This window comes from Saccostrea cucullata, unplaced genomic scaffold, assembly GCF_032062105.1.
Source record: "Saccostrea cucullata isolate Sc308-1 unplaced genomic scaffold, CSIRO_AGI_Scuc_v1 ctg2966, whole genome shotgun sequence".
NCBI classification, from domain to species: Eukaryota; Metazoa; Mollusca; class Bivalvia; order Ostreida; family Ostreidae; genus Saccostrea; species Saccostrea cuccullata.
Genome location: NW_026921549.1, coordinates 171,422 through 179,960, shown reverse-complemented (window position 1 = coordinate 179,960; position 8,539 = coordinate 171,422). Strand labels below are relative to the sequence as shown.

The 8,539-nt window shown below is 36.1% G+C and overlaps 1 long non-coding RNA gene across 7 annotated transcripts; it reads right to left on the bottom strand.

Moving 5' to 3' along the window:
• Positions 1 to 761: 761 nt before the first annotated feature.
• Positions 762 to 8,066, bottom strand: LOC134260309 (uncharacterized). 7 transcript variants are annotated; one of them, XR_009990522.1, is made up of 6 exons: positions 6,836 to 7,404; positions 5,657 to 5,776; positions 5,335 to 5,380; positions 4,917 to 5,106; positions 4,742 to 4,810; positions 762 to 1,179 (listed from the first exon to the last, which is right to left on the bottom strand). It is a non-coding gene; the product is annotated as an uncharacterized LOC134260309 (long non-coding RNA). The 7 variants fall into 7 exon arrangements; XR_009990519.1 differs by lacking the exons at positions 4,917 to 5,106; positions 5,335 to 5,380 and adding exons at positions 7,655 to 7,719; positions 7,914 to 8,066 and having other exon boundaries at positions 963 to 1,179; positions 6,836 to 6,917; XR_009990520.1 differs by lacking the exon at positions 4,917 to 5,106 and having other exon boundaries at positions 962 to 1,179; positions 6,836 to 7,394.
• Positions 8,067 to 8,539: the final 473 nt, after the last annotated feature.

The following is an 8,539-nucleotide window of genomic DNA, read 5'->3' as shown; positions in this document are numbered from 1 at the left end:
AAACACATCTTGTTTAATGTTTTTTAAACAAAAAATCAGGAAATTTTTTGTCTGACAATTTTGTGTTATGATTATATGATATACATAATGCAATAAATTCACCTAATGTCATTTGTTTTTATGATTTTGATATTTAATAATCTAATGTCACTTGTTTTTATCGACATGTTGTCAATCCGAGTTTCCTCCATTAGTGTGGAACGTAAGATGACAAATAATCTTATACGAAAGATTGACACACAAACAGGCAGTTCCCTAAATCGTAACTTATGTAAATAACCTACTTTTTATGTTATCCCGACATTGTAAACCCTAGTATGATCCTCCAACTGACATAACTCCAATTCCCGCGAATCTCGCATTGTTTTTAAATACATCGAGATCGCTTAGCACAATAAACTTCCGGTGCAGGTCTAATTGCGGGAAAGGGGAGCGGATCGTACGTCATTTCACTAGCAACGTAATACGATATAAACAGCGATCAGCTGTCATCTGCAGCTTTTGCTCACTTGCCTCAATCTGACGAGGACGGAGAAATTATATGATGGAAACCCAAAGCAGATGGGTAATTAATTAATTAAATTATATCAATTTATTAATATTGGGAACTGATGCCTGTGGTTATTTAAATTATTTTAAATAGTTTATTATTGAAAAGAAATATTTCAGGGTATTCCCACATTTGGGAAAAACTTTATATGGGATATTAAACTCCCATTCGTACTGATTTATTGCTTGTATAATTTATTACCGCTCAATAACTCATCCTTGACAAATTAATTTATTTTAATAAAGTTTTATATAAAAAGTTATTTGGTATTATAATTTCTATCTGATATACAGACTTGGGAGACCCACAGTTGCGTTTACCCAAAACACAGTAAAAAGGGTCGAAAACGTAACATTGGTGTCAGAAGTGGGATCATTATAATTTAGAATCCCATACTTTGATTGGATAGAAATTAGGAAACAAATATTTTAAGATTTATAAAATTTTATTTTACCCAATTTGAACATTTTTTGTAAAAGATTTAAAAAAAAAAATGTCCCAAAATAACAGCAACCTGGAAGACTCTGGAGAAATAGTTTTTAATCCCAGATCTTGTATGGGATCACCCAGGTTATCCAGAGATGACCATGTTTTATCTTCTCCCAAACAGGCATCAGTGACCCATCAGTCTGAAAACATGAATGAGCAATTGTTAATTGCAATGCATAATATGACGAAAGAATTTTTATGCATGAAACATGAAGTTGGGCAACAAATAAGTGAAGTAAGGGATGAATCCCAAAGACTGTGGTCAGAAATAAACAAACTCAAACAAAAAGATGAAATAAATAGAAAACCCACTTCCCAATCTATGAATGGGTATGGGGAATCTATTGTTCATCCAGATATGGGTATGCTCTGTGGAGCTAACAAAGAAAATTTCAGTCCCGTAACTACCCATGGGAACTCAGAACTTATAGATCAAAATGAAAATACTTGTGTTTCTACAAGGCTTGCAAATGTGGCACCTGCATCCAAATCTCCCATTGGCATAAAACCCCAAACCTTTGACGGGAGAGATGACTTTAACGAATATTTGACCCAATTTAACATACTTGCTACACTTCATAATTGGGACCATCAAACAAAATCTCTATGCCTTGCAAGTAGCTTGACAGGTGGGGCTAGAGCAGTATTGACAGAGTTAAATGAATCCCAACGACATGATTTTGATTCATTAGTAAGGGCTTTAAATACCCGCTATGGATCTGTAGAACGGTCAGAAATGTATCGTGCTCAGTTAAAGGGTCTAGTAAGGGGAAACAATGAGTCTATTCCCGAACTATCTCAATCAATAAGAAAACTGACAAGAAGGGCATATCCGACAGCAGACCCAACTATGACAAACACCTTGGCTCTAGATCACTTTCTCGATGCTCTAACAGATTCTGACATGCGCCTGCGATTGCGTGAAATGAGACCAAGAGATATTAATGAAGCCGAAATATTGGCAATCAGATTCGAAACCCACAAACTTGCTGACGCCCAGAGGGCTCACACAATTAACAATGTAAATGTTACCCGAGAAAAAGAATCAGATATTGTGGGGGCTATAAAGAAAGCTATAGGGGATGACTTGCAAGCTCTTACCAAAGAGATACAAAATTTTGTGAAGTTCAATAAGGGACAAGGAACCCATTTCAATAATTCCCAAAATCGACCTTCCTATATGGGAAATAGACCCGATCATAGACGGGATAACAATGACAATCGTTCACGACAAAATTTCACCCACAATAGGAATCCAACAAACTACCACACGTCGGGTTCAGGGGTCGGAAGTCGACAGAGATATGGGGCAGACCCCAGGCGACAACATTAGAAAATAAAACAAAATTAACTGAAGAGACTAGTTCAGTCAGACTCAATGAAAAATTTGAAATTGAAAATGACATTCAAACTCCAATAAAGAGTGATTCAAAAGAAATTATGATTAATGACATTATGAGAGTTGGAAATGATGGAATGTATGTAGTTGGGAAAATAGAAAACAAAGTGATACCCATGTTAGTAGATACTGGGGCTAGTATAACGGTACTAAGTTCTAGTGTTGCTAAAGAGCTGGGTAAAGATAAATTGACACCATCTTCTATCAATTTGACATCAGCAAATGGGCAAAATATTTTGGTTCAAGGGGAAATCCCAATAAGTATTAGCTTGGGAAATGTTACTGTTACCCACAATGTGTTGGTGGCAGATATCCTTAATGATTTTATATTGGGGATAGATTTTATGGCAACAAATACTTGTGACATTTTGATTAAGAAAAAGAAATTGAAAATTAAGGGTACAGAGATCCCTTGTTTTAACAGAGAAGAAATGAAAATCCCAGTTAGCAAAATAACAATTTTTGAGGATATAGAAATACCTCCTAATAGCGAGATAGTAGCATCTGGGAAAGTAGAAAACCCATTATTTCTTGGGGAAGTGGCTATTGTAGAGCCTACGACAAAATTTATTGAGAAGCATGAAGTGCTTATTCCCAAAACTTTGGTTAAGGTTAATACCGGGGAAAATATCCCGATACGGTACACCAATTTAAATGATCAAAGTATTAAGATCTATAAAGGGACTGTAGTTGCCAATATTGAAAAAGTTGAAGAAATGTATGAATCTTGTACACATTCCATCAATTCCCTGAACATTGACATCCAAAATGATACTCATTTGCCAAAGCATTTAGAACAAATTGTGGAAAAACTCCCAAATTATTTGGATTCAAAACAAAAAGAAAAATTTATTGCCTTACTTAAGGAATTTCAAAATAGTTTTTCCAAAGATTCCTCTGACATGGGTCTGACTGAACTAGTGGAACACACTATAAATACGGGAAATGCAAAACCCATAAAGCAACATCCCCGACAAATACCTCTAGCTAAATTTAAAGAAGCGCAAAAAGAAATCAATGACATGTTAGATAAAAAGATTATAGAATCCTCGGACAGTCCATGGAGTTCTCCCATAGTCCTTGTTAAGAAAAAGGATGGGACAATCCGGTTCTGTATCGATTACAGAAAACTGAATGACATAACAGTTAAAGACAGTTATCCTATTCCCAGAATAGACACGACATTGGACGCTTTATCTGGGTCAAAATGGTTTTCTACAGTTGACTTAAAAAGTGGGTACTGGCAGGTAAAAATGTCGCCAGAGGATAAACCCAAAACTGCATTTTCAATTCCGGGGGGTGGTCATTGGCAATTCCTAAACATGCCGTTTGGACTTTGCAATGCTGGGGCCACATTTGAAAGACTTATGGAAAAGGTTTTATCTAACTTGTCATGGAAAATTTGCTTAGTATATCTAGACGATATCATTATTCTTTCAAAAACTTTTGAAGAGCACATTGACAACTTGAGACAAGTTTTCACCCGACTAAAAGAAGCTAATTTGAAAATGAGTCCAAAGAAATGTATATTTTTACAAAAGGAAGTTTCATTCCTTGGGCATATTATAAATGAACATGGGATATTGACTGACCCATCAAAGATTGACACTGTTAAAAACTGGCCTATTCCCAAAAATGTTAGGGAAGTGAGAAGTTTCCTAGGACTCTGTTCCTATTATAGGAAATTTGTACATAAATTTGCAGATATTGCCAAACCTTTGCATAAGTTGACAGAATCCCAACAAAAATTCTTATGGGAACCCAATTGTCAAGAAGCATTCGACACATTAAAGAAAGCTCTTATTAGCTCTGACTCTTAGCATTCCCAAAGGATGAGGGCCTGTTCATCCTAGACACAGACGCCTCCAATACGGGTTTAGGGGCAGTCCTTTCCCAAGAACAAGATGGGGTTGTCAAGGTCATAAGCTACTTTAGTAAAACTTTTAGTGCCACTGAACGACGCTACTGTGTCACAAGAAGAGAACTATTAGCTATCGTCAAGTCAATAAAACATTTCCATCACTACTTATATGGAAAACCTTTCAAAGTGAGAACTGACCATGGCTCACTAACATGGCTTTTAAACTTTAAAAACCCAGAAGGTCAGCTAGCCCGATGGTTCGAATCACTGTCTTCCTATGACTTTAAGATTGAACATCGAGCCTGTCGATCACATAGCAATGCGGATGCCCTATCCCGTAGACCTTGTGTCGATCAAAATTGTAAACATTGCATGAGAGCTGAAACAAAATATGGGTCAGAAATTATTGACAAAGTTAGTAATGAACATGTTAGAACCATACCTGAATCATGCCAGGTTGTCACTCGCTCTGGAAATCATGAAAGTTCTTTACCATCTAATTCTCAAGATCCTAAAAAACAAAAATCACTTCAAAATAGGAGTTTAGAACATATACAAGAAAATGACCCAGATATTAAAAAGGTTATAGAATGGGTAAAATCCCAAAATAAACCTACCTGGGAGGCTATATCAAATTTGAGTGAAATATACAAATACTACTGGGTTAGATTCGATTCCCTCAAATGGCAAGATAACATTCTTTATCATAAATGGGAACATGTTACCCCAAAATTGCAAGTAATTCTTCCCAGTTCATTTGCCAAAGAAGTTTTGGAAGAAATCCACAGTGGCATCACTGGGGGACATCTGGGTTACAAAAAGACATTATCAAAAGCTCGAGACAAATATTTTTGGTATAAAATGTCTCATGACATTCGACATTACTGTCAAACTTGTGACATTTGTGCTTCGAGGAAATCTCCCAATAAGTTACCAAAAGCCCCTTTACAAATTTATAACGTTGGGGTACCAATGGAACGTTGGGCATTAGACATATTGGGACCACTTCCCATAACCCATAAGAAAAACTCATACCTACTAGTTGTAGGAGACTACTTTACAAAATGGGTTGACGCCATCCCTATGAAAAATAAAAAGGCTACTACTATATCCCAAAAATTATTGCAACATATAATACCTATCTTTGGAGTACCAATGCAATTACACTCCAATCAAGGTCAAATGTTTGAGTCTACTATATTCCAAGAATTGTGTAAATTACTGGGAATAGAGAAGACCCGAACTTCACCTTACAGACCCCAATCTGACGGGATGATTGAAAGGGCTAATCGTACAATTGAAAATATGTTGTCAGCTTTTGTTGATAGAAATCAGAAAAATTGGGATGAGTTAGTACCTTTACTCATGTTGGCGTATAGATCCTCAGTACATGAATCCACAGGGGTGAGCCCAAATGAGATGGTCTTTGGTCGACAAGTTGCACTCCCTATTGATCTGGTACTTGGGAGACCTGACCCTGAAAGATGCAACATTTCAGAATACATACAAAATTTATCAGAGAAAATGAACAAAATTTACAATTTCGCCAGGGAAAATATCAAATTAAATTCCCAGAGCATGATAAGAGAGTATAATACAAAAATCCAACATAATCCCTATAAAATAGGCGATGCAGTATGGGTATACTATCCTAACCAAAATCTGGGTTTAAAACGAAAATTATCCAGACATTGGGCAGGACCATTCAGAATCAAAGAGAAAATAAATGACATTCTCTACAAAATTCAAAAGCACCCTAGACATAAAGGGGATGTAGTTCACCATAATAGATTGAAAATCTACAATGGGATAAATATTCCCAAATGGTTTCAAGCATAAAAATTCTATACTGTGGTGTATATATGCATGGCTAATACAGTATATATACAGTATATAGATTGACATATAGTTCAAAATTTGATTGACATATTATTCAAATTTTGATTGACATGATTTTACTGTTACTTTATTATTATTGGACATAATATTACTATGACATGGTTCCAAGGGAACTAAGAAAAAAAATTATCTATTTCCACAGATACAGCGCTTCAAATGCCTCCTTTGCAATGGTAGGGAATTTACAAATCAGATTCATGCGGAACGACACTTGACCGCCACCCATTCTGGGTTTGGGTACCAATGCGACAAATGCCACTATATGTTGGGGCGCAAGGACCAAAAACACGGATGTAAGGGATACAACCTCCAACTTCTCAAGAAATCGAACATGAAGTACGGGGAAGAAGAGCGCAAAGAATTCGCAGAGTTCCAAAGGAAGAGATCGACTCTCGTTGAGGCTTTCATGAAAGAAGTCGTTCCCAACTTCAATCCGACACCAGGAGCAAAAAGAGCAATCTATATGGACACAGTGGTACTCCCAAAGAAACAAAAAGTAGACAACAAAGGCGACAATGACCAGAGAATTCCAGCTCCTGGTCCAGTACCAAGTCCTAAACCTGTGGAACAACCCCAGCCTCAGTCTACTAAGCCAACCACATCCACTACTTCTAACCCAAAGGCAAAGAAAACTTACAAATCCAAGTCAGTCGTATCTTCGGTATCATCATCATCATCCTCATCCTCATCTTCAACTTCAAATTCGGACTCGTCCTCATCTACAAAGAAATCAGAAAATCCCATCAAAGATGTCCTTTCGATAAATGCCCCAGAAGAAGAAAGTTATGAAGTTCAGGAATCTAATGAAACACCTACATATACCCCGACTAACCAGATGGAAGTTAAACTTAACATAGTCAAAGAACAACAAGACGGTCACGTAATACTGAATGTGGGGGGGAGAAAGTTTGAAACAAGTAGAAGAACACTGTCAAGCGACCCATCATCATTACTGGCAGCAATGACCAACATAAATTCACCCATCAAGCCATCCAACGAAACCTATTTCATTGACAGGAATCCCAGATACTTTGATTTCGTGCTTGACTATCTAAGGTCCCCAGAAGCGTTTCCTAATATTCTTCCATCCGACTTTACAGTGTTGCGTCAACTTTATGTTGAAGGAAAATTCTATGGTCTATCTGGATTAGTGTTAGCAGTCGAGAAAAAGGGACAGACACAGCCACTATGGGAGGAAAAATAATGGGACAGATAAACACTGTGATGTATTCCAAGTTGTGATATATAAACACTGTGATATATTCTGAGATGTGATAGACAAACACTGTGATATATTCTGAGATGTGATATATTGTTAATTTTTATTTATATTTGTTGTTGTTTGAATATGATGTCAATTGTTATAATTGTTATATAATATGTTTATAATGTTTTATTATAAAATATGTAATGAATTTTTATCATTAACATGACAAGTTAATGAAAATACACTTACCTTTGACATCACTGATTTCTTTTCCTTTCAATGGATTGACAAAGTTCCCATTCGAGGACGAATGCCTATTAGGAAGGGGGGCAGTGTTACGATTTATGATTTTGATATTTAATAATTTAATGTCATTTGTTTTTATCGACATGTTGTCAATCCGAGTTTCCTCCATTAGTGTGGAACGTAAGATGACAAATAATCTTATACGAAAGATTGACACACAAACAGGCAGTTCCCTAAATCGTAACTTATGTAAATAACCTACTTTTTATGTTATCCCGACATTGTAAACCCTAGTATGATCCTCCAACTGACATAACTCCAATTCCCGCGAATCTCGCATTGTTTTTAAATACATCGAGATCGCTTAGCACAATAAACTTCCGGTGCAGGTCTAATTGCGGGAAAGGGGAGCGGATCGTACGTCATTTCACTAGCAACGTAATACGATATAAACAGCGGTCAGCTGTCATCTGCAGCAATTGCTCACTTGCCTCAATCTGACGAGGACAGCTACAGAAAGATAATGGAAACCCAAAGCAGATGGGTAATTAATTAATTAAATTGATTAATTTATTAATATTGGGAACTGATGCCTGTGGTTATTTAAATTTATTTTAAATAGTTTATTATTGAAAAGAAATATTTTAGGGTATTCCCACATTTGGGAAAAACTTCATATGGGATATTAAAATCCCATTCGTACTGATTTATTGCTTTTATAATTTATTACCGCTCAATAACTCATCCTTGACAAATTAATTTATTTTAATAAAGTTTTATATAAAAAGTTATTCGGTATTATAATTTCTATCTGATATACAGACTTGGGAGACCCACAGTTGCGTTTACCCAAAACACAGTAAAAAGCTAAGCCCAGATAACTATTTT